Here is a 13,913-nt window from a genome sequence, read left to right on the forward strand (position 1 = left end):
GTGAAAATGGACGTCACACTAACTCCAAAACATATAAATGGACTAAAATTTAAAAAAAAACATACAAGACATATATGTGTCTAGTGTTGGAACGTTCGTATATATATGCACACGATAGCATATCAAATGAACATGTTAATTCCATGATGACGGTCTTTTAGTAGAGTTTTTTTTTAACATTATATTTTGACCCGAAAACTCTAACCGCAGTCTGATCCGCTTATTAAGCGCCACTAATCTCACTTCAGACTTAGTCTCGACAAAGTGGAGGTAACTGCTGAAAGCAAAAACAAAACATAAGTAAAATACATACGAAGCAGGTATGAATATTTAAACTATTAGAATAATCATGTCGTCTCGTGGTAGCATGCTTGCCTTGATAGCTTGAGCACATATGTTCGATTCCTGGCGGGGTTTTAACAAAAATTTGATGCCACTCTACAAGTACTTGTTTCTATCCATAGTTAGGAACAAGTGCCTGTGTGCCTCTCTGCTACGTACGTGTCATAGAAGACAGAGCAATATTGGTCGGCTCGCAGTCTGATAAACTCATATTATGTTTTTTTGTAAAAGGTTACAGTTCTTCTTACGGACTTAACCTGTGAACTAGCACGAAAACAAATCGTGTCTTAGTCTGTCAGCTTACTTGTTGTATACGTAATGCAGCATGTTTCACGTTCAAATCACATTCACACGTTGTGGTCCTTATATAAATGCACGTTCATTTCCCACTTAAGTTTGAACACCGATCAATTCATTATTTAAGCGAAATAACTGATTGTCGTCGGGTACATATTGGAATACAAAGACGAATTACGCAGGTTTCGAGCTCATTAAAACCCATTATTGCTGTGTACTATAATAATTATTGCCATTTGAAAAATGATAGCCGTTTTAAAAGAGATGACTATAATTAATCGAAATCAATGTCTACATTTTTTTTCTAAACTCAAATACGTAGGCGCATATCAACAACATAATTAATTTTTATGAATCAGATGCTGAAAATAACCCCACCCGTCGAACAAAGCCATGACATCCGGTTCCGGTATCCGTCAAATACGTAAACTTCCGGTTATCTATATTATTTATAATTAGAGATATTTTTTTACTAATTGAACACAGGCTTCTTACTATTGTTCATCCCCATGCTATCTTCATCAATATGTAATTGTTCGAACATTAACCGTTAATTTCGTCAATTAACTCTACAAATGTACAATTATTTTAATCATTTTATCAATTTTTTGCGGTTAACATGCAGACGTTACAACATTGTTTCATGTGTCGTCTGTTCAAACAATCGGTTATAAAACGTGATTTGCCACTGGCATTTTAATCGATTTTGTAAAACAAAAATCCACAAAGGTATTTATGATTTAATAGCATATTGCTAATGAATAGTTAATAATAACAGATAGATAGGAGATACCAAACCATCTACACGTTAGCTTAAGTGGATTACGTCAGGTCCTTCTGTCCACAGGATAATTGGACAACACTTATTAATGACTAAGCTAATTGTATTGACCATGGGGATTGGGATGTCATTTCGTTTCTTTCATCATACAATGAATCCGTACAATTAACGGGAAAATAAAGTTCCGCTTTATAAAGTTAAATTCTAGTTGGAATGCGTTATATATGTCTCCATGATTAGCAGAACGGAGGATCCTAAGGTGGACATATGGCTAAAGGTAGTTAAATTTTTCCCCACAACATCGTAAGAGAACGCCCATACTATTTTTCACTTTTTGTTTTATCTATATCCTGTATTTTGCTGGGATATTAGTTTCATTCTGTTTTGGACAAGGATATTTATTTTCAGTTATTGCCAGCCCAGAAAGTTCATTTTCATAATTACCATCCTGCACCCACCTAGTCTTTTCCCAGAATATGAAACGGTCTTCCTACAAGTTACTTTATATTCAGTGCATCGGTAAATTTACTTTGTTCGATTTTTACCTCACTTGAACGATCAAAAGCCTTCCAGGAAACAAACGCTAAACAGTGGAAAACACAAACAAAGCATAATCTCAACTACGGAATTTTAAACGACCGAAATGCAGTCATGTTTTCGTTGTTAGCAATGAAAAGACTCATCAATGCAAACGTGTCATTTCTGATAAGAAAATATCTTCTTTATTTACCAAAAATATCAGGAAGTAATATTTAAAGCAATGGCGTCGCTTTCATATATCACGTATTCTTCATAATTTGGGGCTCATTTTAGGGATATACAATCAGTTTTATATTTGTATTATCTTTTTCATAGCTATAATTGCAGCCATTTTAATTGGAGTTAGGTCAATGTCAGAAAAAATATAAACCTTGTTTCAGTATTCAGCATGAATCGACGGAGGTCCCTGAAAACCTCGCCTTTTTCCAGTGTTTAAGCTTCATACAAATTATATTTGACATTGACCTAATATTTGAAGTACTTTCTCTTCGTTTCCTCTGTTCTGTCTTTATCTGATATTTGTTCAAAAAGAAGGTTGATGTTAAATAAGCTAACAGCAAGAGTCGGAAAAACTTTTTGTCACGTCACATATCGTGTCTTCATATCAGGACAAACGCAAATTAAATTAAACAAAAATGAAAGAGATCAATATGATCCATATTGAGTTTGTCAATTGATTGTTCTTTGCTTAACATACAATGTTTAATATTTTAAATAATAACTTGCTAGCTTGTTTATTGAAATAGGGTCATCTGGCCTGACTTATCCTTTTAGACATTGACCTATACTGGTTTACTTTTATAAATTGTTACTTGGATGGAGAGTTGTCTCATTGACAGTCATACCATATCTCCCTATATAACTTATTAAACCATGCTTAGAAAAAGAGCGTCTGTTTGGCTGTCAGGGATATATAAATACGCAGCTACGTTCAGTTGGAATGTGGATGACAAGTTGCATGAAAGTTCGTGTTTAACTTTCCAATGTTTAAGTTAATCATGTTTACATGTATGTCGGTCAAACAACTCTTCATCATGAACTATGATTTTGAGTTGTTCACTAGGTGGCCTGTTGCAAGCCAAATTTGTTTTCTCGTCCCAAAAATGATGAAATATTTGCCACTGGCGTAAAGAAAACAACAAGCAGTTAAAGCATCTGGCAGGATCAAGGGTTCCAGATATGTTTTATGTGATCATTTATCATACAGCGATTCGCCGTTTCAGAATCAAATACATTCTTAGTAATATTCACGAAAGCCTTCATGAAAAATCTTATGATTAGTTTAAAATGTTATACACACCAATAACGTAATGCACTCTTAATTTAAGATTACATTAAAAAAATATCTCTCAATTCTTGAGTTAAAGAAATGGTGAATTGGATGGTCTCCAATTAATTTCAGTGAATTTAATCTTTTTATGTTTTTTATTGTTGTAGAACACAAATCGAAGTAAAATGCCGAAGTGCAGGTGGTCCGTAGAGTTTCTCGCAGGTACAGGAGGATGTATATGTAAAGAGGAAATTACAAGCGAGTGGTTCAATTCAAAGGAAGAAGCAAAAAAAGACGCGGATCGGAACGCAGAAAAAGAAATGAACGATTTTCCGTTTTCAAGAGGAAGAGTATTACGTTTAATTTTAGAGGATGAGGACGGAAAAGTGCATGAATTAAGAGGCATGTTAAGAGAACATTAAAACTAAACTTTGCATAGAATTTAAGCTCAATTCATACGAATGAAAAACTTAACCGTTCCTTAAGGAATGTCATCTCATGGATGTGCTAGTTTCTATGTGTTTTATTCATTATGGCTAAAGTTCTGGAAAATTGTGAACGAAGGATTTGAACAGTTAGTGCCATACATAATTTGCTCATTAGCTCAATTCTCTATTATATGTGTTTTCACATTCCTATCATTCGTCATAACTCGGCAGATTCCGTCGTCATAACTCGGCAGATTCCGTCGTCATAACTCGTCAGATTCCGTCGTCATAACTCGGCAGATTCCGTACAACCGGATGAAGAGAAGCGGAGTCACCCGGGATCAGCCGATTGCAGTCTTAAAAAAGCAATTTGCTAGCGATTCAAAGTAATTTAGAATGATCTAATGAGTTTCTATTTCTTATAAAATAATATGTACACAATACACTCTAGCCTTTAGAATGATCTTAGTTTCGCATCTTAATTATCTACTAGTTTTGCATTTTAATCATCTGCTGAATTTATGGTTCAACTACAACGCTGTCAAAATGAGCATTTCATGCGTTTGCGCTCTCTCGTCAATATATCAAGTAGCGCAAAAAATATTCCAGACTGAGTCTGTTTTATTTTTGGTAAATGGACAATAAATCTTTATTTTAAACGTGTTTTAGAGAGCGATAATTGTTTGGTGTTTTTATTTCTCACTTCAACAAATTGCAGTATTAACCTTGTGTTTAATTCTTTTAAATGCCCAATAATCTATCGAATTTCAATTTTTAAAGCCAAAAATCATTATAGATTAAATAAATATTTTTTCAAGCTTTAGATTCTACACGTATGTATTGATAAAAATGAAGTACACAGACAGTGTTATATGAATTTAAAACATGTTGATCAAATCGGTTATAAAAACATGTTTACATGTAGCGTTAGGGTTCATTTCTATTCGGTATGTGCTTTTCCAAGTAATACACCGCGACCATAATTACCATTGAAAGCATATATTCTAGTAGAACATATTCATTGATATAATAGGCTGTTGGTCCTAATCATATAAAAGAGATTAAACAAGTGCTTTTATTATGTAATTATAGATGATCGTTGATCATCTCAACGAGATTGATTTTCTCGCTTGAGCCGAACGAGATGATTTTCTCGCTTGAGCCGGTACGGCGAAAACGAGAAAAGCAATCGAGTTGAGATGACCAATGATAATCTGTTTATCGCTATTTTACCTTTAACAACGTGTCAATTTCATGTCAATTTTATAAGCAACGCGACGTGCCACCTTAGTTTCTAGCGATATTTTTCTATCTCATGCGAGTAGCATGATATGAAAAATTATCACAAAACAAGATCAAAGGAAAAATGCACAAAATAGCGATAAATATACTTAAATATTTGGGTCTTGTTTTTTCTTGTGAAGCTAGGGTATGGAGGGCTTCGATGGCAGAGTGGTCTTGAGTAGTAAAAGTATGACTATCCTGTCAAAACCGAGAGTGGGTTTAAATCCCGCTCGTGGCTATCTTCATTAAATAGGAATGAAGGTCGGGTTTTTTTTCGGGCACTCCGGCTTTTTCCATATGTAATTAACTGACTGTCACGAAATAGTAAAATAGTGCTGAAAGTGGTGTAAAATACCAATCAATCAATTAAATTAATCATTTTGTGATGTGTTGTTTTCTCAATGACATATACTCCATAACTCCTTTTATGTAATAGTTTTTTCTTTGTATTTTATTGTGTATTGTTGTCAGCCCATTTTACTGTACACTGAACTTGTAAATTGACTTTCATTACTGACTTACTAAGGGACGACATCAAAAGTTCAATGTAGGAAAAAAAACATAATTCACATAGTTTTTTCGCTGACCCCCCTACCCTCCTTCTTAACTTAATTTTTGAAAAATTGATTTACCTATATAGATATACTAATATATACTAGTATGTAAAATCGATTTTAGATTAACAAAACTTGCAGCAATGTTGACCCCCCACCCCAAAACTATTCGATTTTAGTTTTTTTTTATCCTACATCAATCTTTTGATGTCGTCCCTAAAAACTAATGACTTTCAACATTTGGCAACAGTAAATTTCAATAACAAAGTGTAGTGTGTAACAAAACATACGTTAGGGAAAATGATATCGAGTACGTCAAAACATGTTTTTCTTTTCATTGTGCTACAAGAAAGGTTATGAGAGCCTTTTTTACTTAGGTTCAACTAATCATGTTGCAGTATAAGTACATTTTGAAGCAGTCTTTTAGAATTTACTACAGTTTAATTACATGTTTTAAAGAAGTTATAGATATACCATACAAGTTGACTAACAAAGCAAATAATATGTCTGCATGTTATTTTACTATATTTAAAAAAAAAAGTATTATATAATTTATGTAAATTAATATGTATTTTCAAATGTTTATTCTTCTGAATAATTGAGTATAAATGTCATGAACATTTTTCAATATATTGTAACTTTGAAATAAAGATATTTTGCTTTACATAAAAAAGCGTTCTTATTTTCTTTTCAACAAAACCTAAATACATTATGTTTAATACTTGGAAATCGTTGTCAATCCTGGAACTGGCCACACATGACAGTAATGATTATAACTGACCAACACAATATAGCAAATATTGCCGGAAGTGGCATTAAACACCAACAGCAATCAATCCGTGAACTACTAGTAATTTGTAAATGTGGTATCGTTTCTTTTTAAAGGTAAGATGTGGTATGATTGACAATTAGGCATATCTCCCTTAGAGTCCAAATGACATGGAAGACAACACCTATAGGTCACCTTATGGCCTAAAGTAATGAGCAAAGCCCATACCGCATAGTCAGCTATAAAAGGCCCCGACAAGACAATTGTAAATCACTTCATACGAGTTAAAACACCAAAGACCATGCTATGCATTTTCAAACATTACTATTGATTGTTATGTCTTCGGATAATAGGTCTTCTTTTTTATAAACTCGTGTGTGGTATATTGTATGATCTTTTATAGATCTTCATGCTTATCTGAATATTACAATGAAATTCAAAACAGTGTGGCTATGGCCATTGATTGACACATCAAATTCATTCATTGACTGGGACAATTTACGTGAACGTTTGTCTGTAACGACCACTGTTCACGACGTACCTACGGTAGACATTTAAACTGTGGGGTTACCAAAGGTTTCTTAACGCCTTTAATTATAAAATAATTCGAAAAAATAATCAGGAATAACCTTTATGTTTTGATTTATATAATTGATATAAATCAAAACATCGTGTTATTTCTGATTAATTTTTCGAATTACTTTATTAAGGTGTTGAGAACCTTTGGTGACCCCATAGTTTAAGTGTCTTTAAAAAGTACATAGTGAGAAGTGGTCGTTACATACAAACGTTCACCTAAATTGTCCCAGTCAATGGATGAATGTAATGTGTCAATCAATGACCACAGCCACACTGTTTTGAATTTCATTCTATATTCTGTAAGAGTTCTCATTATTTTACATGAAATTGATGTTAAATTATTCATAATGTGCATTTTATGTATGATATTGATCATATGGCGTCAACATGGTTTTTACTTAATAGAAAAGATTGAAAATGATTTGATAATGAATACACACATTGAACATTTAATGCGCAAAATAGTTTTTGAATGTTTAAAACGACATCAAGGTAGCCAAATGACTAAAATAGAGAAAAAAATATGGACATATTGAGACAACATTCATTTGAATATTACATAATAGTTACTTAAGAATATATTTTTAGATACGTTAATAGTATCATAAACCATATCCGATTTCAGCGGTAGACGACCTCTTGCGTTATAATTGACAAACATGAATTAAATTAAAATAAATAAATAGTAATATAATTGAGTATAATAGTTTCAAATTATTATCAATACTATTTAACATATGCAACATAATCTTATGTGTGCTTTTCAAGGTATTTCTAAAAAAAAAACCGAATAAAATCAAAATATATAAATTGTAATGCACGAAAATTATTATCAAGACTTTTCTTTTATCATACAGTGTTTACTTTTATGTGCTTTGTATGGTATTTCTAATAGCCAGTTGAAATATTTTTATAAAAAACACTTTTGGAAAATTGTGAAATCTTAAGTCAATTTTTTTTCACAGTTTATGAAAAAGTAAATTTAGTTATGCTCTATAAAAAAAATTAAAAGTCCAAGTCCAGTATAATGAATTCATGTTGGGAGTAGAAGGCGTACAAATGTACGTCTCTTTGATTGAATAAATATTGCTTGGCCCATGTGTTTTGCTTGTTTGTTTTTCTAAAATAATTTTTAAAATAAATTTTAATGTATAAAAACAAGTCCAACATCCTCAATAGGTTGAAAATGAAATGAAGTTTGGTCAATGTAGTTTGGAACACATCGATATCTGTCTATTGTTTTTTCTCCGACAGAAAAGGGAGGGTTCACTTTAAAGTATTATAAAAAAAATAATAGATCATGAGAAAAGTGTTTCTAGTGATTCTCGAAACTTGAATTAAATCATATCGAACAGAATGTAAGTAATAACTAGTGGGTATAAAACAATCTGTAGAAGAAGAAAAATCTTGTAAAAACCTACTTTTGCAATAACCCTATTGTAAAGAAGAATTAAAAAGGATGATTAATTTTCTTCAAATCAGATACAATCAATCCTTCTTAATTCAATCCTTTTTAATTCCTTGTACTAGGAAGACAAACCGTGAATGCAGATACAGTAAAACCTGTCTAAACCGATCCTGTTCGGAACTTTAAAGATTTTGATCGATTTGGTCGGATGATCGGTTTTGTCAGATTCACAATACATACAATTTGAAATGACTGAGCTAAAGTACATTTGGTTTAACAAGGTTTTCAGTTTATGCAAGATTCGGTTTAGCAAGATTTTTTTATCAGATTCCAGCTGTGCTTTCCTATAATGTCAATGAAATATCAACTTTAAATGCATAACGTCTTAATTAGGTTATTACAAGATAAAATTGAAGTGATTTTTGTACGTGTTCTTTCAAGTGCATATATTAGTAATTCACTAACTATTCTATGAGCTGAGCGATTATAATATGTTTTAATAAAGGAGCTACCATTTGATATTTATGGGGGGGGGGGGGGGGGGGGGGGGGGGGGGGGGGCTAGGATGAAATTTGAAAAAAATAGGCAGGACAGGAGTTTTGAGTAAAAAAAAAGGCAGGATGAGACACTTGCAAAAAAAAAAGTCAGGATGACAATTTAGGTAAAAAAAAGTCAAGATAAACTAAAAAAAAAAAAAGGCAGGACCAATTAGAGTGAAAAATAAAAAGGCAGGACGGAGATCACAACTAAAAAAAAATGCAGGACAAAAATTTTCATCCTAGCCCCCCCCATAAAAATCAAATGGTAGCTCCCTAAAATAAGTAGATGTGGTAAGATTGACATTGAGATAACTATTAACCTTGTGCTCTTTTCGATTTGTGCATTATATTGCAGTATTGCGCTTATTAAATTGCATTATATTTCATTAATAATCGTAATAGTCATTAATTTTCTTGACCCCCATCCCCGACAGCTTCTAATACAGAACCTACATTTTGTAATTAATGATAATTTGTGTCCATCCTGAACATGCATGCAATGTTTGCCACTGAATGTTTAAGAAATTAATTACCTCTGAGGTATTGGCAATGTGCATTGTATTCCCATATTTTATGTACTGGGATTGCAAACTTTCCTGTCGAAGACCTGTTATAAAAGAGGGAACACCAGCTATCTCAATAAATAAAATCGGGCTGGCATGATATAGCAAGGAGTTTTGAAAATGGGGTAATTGACTCACTTTCAACTGATCAGTCAAGGAAACACATATTTTTTTAAACAATTGTTATAAAAGAGGGACGAAAGATACCAAAGGGACAGTCAAACTCATAAATCTAAAACAAACTGACAACGCCATGGCCATGTTTGACCATAAAAAACATATGATCTATAAATCTATAGATTCCTGATTTCTTACAGACATACCGGTATACAAATGGTCGGTTTTTAGCAAGTCTATGAAGATTATAATTTCACTTTGTTTTGCAGTTTTATTGTTTGTGAATTGATCAATCTAGTTTCGTTCAATCCATAAGAATTAAGAATTAAGATAAAATTGATTATTTCCTCTCAAGTTACTCCTAAGTACCTTGTACCTGATTGAACTAACGTTATTTTACTTGTATTGTAATATATATTGTAGCATATTAAGTTTTAATGCGAATTCTTGGTAATCAATTAAACTAAGTATTTCTTTAATGCTATAGTCCATTACCGTTTCCTCAAGATACATTTTTAATTCACAGATTTAGCAAAACAGGCCGGAAATGTATTTCCATTACTGAAAGTTTCAAAGAGGAAAAACGGTTTTGTGTACTCGATGTATTAAAAAATTATGCACAAGTAAACTTACCTCCAGTATTAAGCATAAAGCCGGTATAATCAGTGACATGCTTTTGATCGCGACCACTTTTTACAAAAGGGGGCCATCAAAAAGCTACAGGTGAACGGCATTCAGAAATTTGATAAATGTACTAAAACATTTTGACCAAAACGTGAAAAATCTACTGAGTTTTAAAGATTGCATCCGGCATATCCCCCCTTATAATTAACAATCTGAATAAAATACAGATCACATGATTAAGCATCTTACAGCACTCCGTTTTACTTTCTGTTGTGCAATTCTGTCATACAAGTGAGAGGTTTAGCTAGCTATAAAACCAGGTTTATTCTACCATTTTCTACATAAGAAAATGCCTGTATCAAGTCAGGAATGTGACAGTTGTTATCGATTTGTTTGGTGTGTTTATGCTTTTGATTTTGCTATTTGATTAGACACTTTCTTTTTTTGAATTTTCCTCAGAACTCAGTATTTTTTGTTAATTTACTTTTTTTCTACGTAAGCCAATGCAATTTCAGCCTTCAGCTAAGTGTGTAACAAATATTCAATAACGATCAACCAACTCATGATGGCATCCGTAAAATCTTCGATGAAATGATTCAAAATCAATAACTGGGAGTTTTGATTGGATCGCTATCTTTTAAGGTGTCAGACCACCAATTAAAAATCCCTATCTGTTTAACCAAATTTTGCAATTTTCACAGCTTTCTAAATATTTTACCTTAAGTTTAACTTCATAGAAACCAGGTATATCCTTAATTGTACATGTATCAGCTTTCTACATGCAAATTTTCACCATACCTTTAAAGCCTTCTAACAAAATAACTGACCATCAAACAGAGGTACTCCAAAACAAAAACCTGGTTTTCTGGAAATCTAAAATTAGTATACTATGGAGCGCATTAATTCTCAATTTTTAATGCAAACTCATAGACAAGTAAATTTTGGCTCAAAATGATCTAGATATATTTCTCATTCACCAAAAGTTTCATTTCTGCAAATTTGTTGGTTAGTTTAAGTAAACAAGGACATCAAAAGCACTATTTTGTGTCAGAGTAGGGCTACTTTTACGTTCTAAATTGGAGGGAGTAATTGGTGGTCTGACACCTTAAGCAGATATCATTTATCACGGGAATCGTGATAGAAAATGCATGGTCTGGAATATCGTATAACGTTGGAAGTATAGAATCATATTCAAAACAGTGTAGCTTTGGCCATTGATTAAGGTCGTCAATCAATAGCCACAGCTACACTGTTTTGAATATGATTCTATACTCCATAGGCAGGCCCTGCTAGTGTGCTTCATTGAACCTAGAAAAGGAAAGTTTATAACCGAGAAGCTGATATCATTTTTGTCGTAAATTTTGTTATCAATTTTGTTATCTTCACTATCAATTTCTAGATATTAGTCAAGATATGAAAAAGCAGTATTAACTGTTGTATCCTTCATTTCATTTTTTTATTCAATTTGGATAAATGCGTTCAACATAGTCGCTAGACGTTGAGTTATTTAGTAAAAAGACATCACATATATAGCGGAATGTAAAGTAAAATAATAATACTAGTTTCTTTTCATTCTTCCTTGTAAACTCCTGTATGAAATCTGCCTCATAGTAATATAGGAACTTGTCGACAAGAAGAGTTAGTTCCCATGCAAGGAAAGGAATGTACTTTGAGTGTGGTTTAAGTAACTGTGAAGAGTTTATACGGTATTCTGATAAGCCAATTTTGTTTGTTAAGTTATAAATGATACCTTGTGTTAAATATATCATTGTATATGAAAATTCGAAGTTATAAATAAAATATATATACATGTCTTTGAAATGTTTATATGCAAATGAAAATGGAAATGCATGAATATAATATTATGAATATGAGCACCCTTCTCCTTTCCCTTAAAAATCTCAGATGTTTATGACATATTTTGCTATTCAAAAGGATGATCTTTTCATGCAATTATTAATGGTCTATTTCATAGTTTGATTCATCGGTTTTATACTATTAACCTATAACGAAAGTGGCCTTTGTTCGGATAATCCCCTTTATCGAATGTTCTTTGATGATTGTTTTCCTGGAAATGATGATGCTTCGATCTTTTCAGATTTCAACCTTGAAATCCAATTTGAACCAAGTGCTGTAAGCAATTACAAATAATATGCGATAGATCATTCGAGATAGTAAGAAATTTGTAATTGTCGAACAATTTATAAATTTGATTTCCATGTTTAAACTATTCACTGAAGCTATAGAACAATTGATTATTACATAAATTTCCAAGTAATTCGATACTTTAATATATTTGTACAGCAAATCAAAGCTTTGTGATAGGAGCAAAATAAACTAGACGATTCACCATAAAATAGAATATGTCAACAAAGCGTAATTAAAACATGAATAACAAATTTTATAATTCATAAATTTCCGGTGAGATTGCAAACAAATACATCTAACGACAGTTGATGTTCTCATAAAACAAAAAGGCTGGGGACAACATTAAACTAAGATATAGTTTACACTAGAATATTTTTCAAAAAGTTTCATACATCAAATATTAACTTTTCGATTGTCGGCGATTTAGTTTGGCGTACACTAGTTTAAAGATCGTACGCTAGATATTGAAACTTAGGAGCACAACTTTCAAAAAGGTGCGTATGTACTTGTGAAAAAGAGTTTGAAAGTTGCACGCACCGTTTTTGAAATTGTGGACACGAGATTCAAAATCGTGCAGAGGAGTTTGAATGTTGTGTGCACCATTTTTGAAATCGAGCACGAGATTGGAAGACGTGTTGAAGGGATTGAATGTCGTGCGCATCATTTTTAAAGTGATGCGCATCAGTCGAAAAGACGTGCATATCAATTTCAAACTCGTGCGCATTTTAATTTTTATTTCCGGAAATTTTTCTCCTCAATGCTCTTCAACTTCGTATTTTAATTGGCTTTTTTTCCTACTTTGGATCCGCGTCTTTTGTAGACGAAATGTGCATCTGGTGCATACACAAAATTTCAATCTTTGTATCTATGATGAGTGTATTTAACCCTCCGTAAAATAGCATATAACATATGAATAAAACATGTTAGACAGAGCTAAATGCACAAGTAACAGAACGACACGTATTGCGGAAAAAATCTAAAGTTCAAGGCTTAATCTTAAATAATTGATGGATCATCCAATACATTAGTGTGATGAAATGGATAAGAAATGTATAAGACCAACGGGAGTTTGTAGTTATAAATTCACAAAAGGCTCTCATGGTGTCAGATTAACTCTGGATAACTATTTTATCATTAAATATTGAGTAATTATATACCAAAGTAAAAAAACGTGACCCCTCGACCTTTCATGCAAAGTCAAATTTGATATACTTGATTTGAAATTTATCAGCATTTTGGATAGGTTAAATCTGCTTATATCTGCAAAATAGTGTGCAATTACATATATTGATAACTTATTCATAGTAAGGAAACACCGAGAGAACATCTGAAGATTCAAAATTGCTTCCTTATACTTAAATGATTTGAATTCAGTTTAGTTGTTACCTCATCATTGTTCACCCTTCTTAAGGTTTCATGCAAAGTGCTCCATCTGTAATAAATACATATACCCGCCACGTCACAATAACCTATTGGACTAGATGTCACATTCTGTATTTTCAACATCTATTGTTTCAATACATATAATAGAAAACTTGAATAATTATGTAATGATTAAAAATTTGTATTCCATTTAATATGATCGATTTGATCAAAGGATCCGAACCACTTGCTTGACATATTGATAAATTAATGAAATGAAATAAAATATGCATTTCGCTGCTTTAAAC

At 32.3% G+C, this 13,913-nt stretch overlaps 1 long non-coding RNA gene across 2 annotated transcripts in view; it reads left to right on the forward strand.

Annotated features, from left to right (window-relative positions):
* Positions 1-6,169, forward strand: part of LOC139503621 (uncharacterized) — a 9,652-nt gene extending 3,483 nt beyond the window's left edge. Inside the window, exons 1-2 of one of the 2 annotated variants that reach the window (XR_011659145.1) lie at positions 246-320; positions 3,398-6,169. This is a non-coding gene — a long non-coding RNA (uncharacterized lncRNA). Of the gene's footprint in view, positions 1-245; positions 321-3,397 lie in introns of those variants that run through there. The other variant, XR_011659146.1, reaches the window with a different exon arrangement.
* Positions 6,170-13,913: the final 7,744 nt, after the last annotated feature.

The sequence above is a fragment of the Mytilus edulis genome, chromosome 14, assembly GCF_963676685.1.
Source record: "Mytilus edulis chromosome 14, xbMytEdul2.2, whole genome shotgun sequence".
NCBI lineage: Eukaryota > Metazoa > Mollusca > Bivalvia > Mytilida > Mytilidae > Mytilus > Mytilus edulis.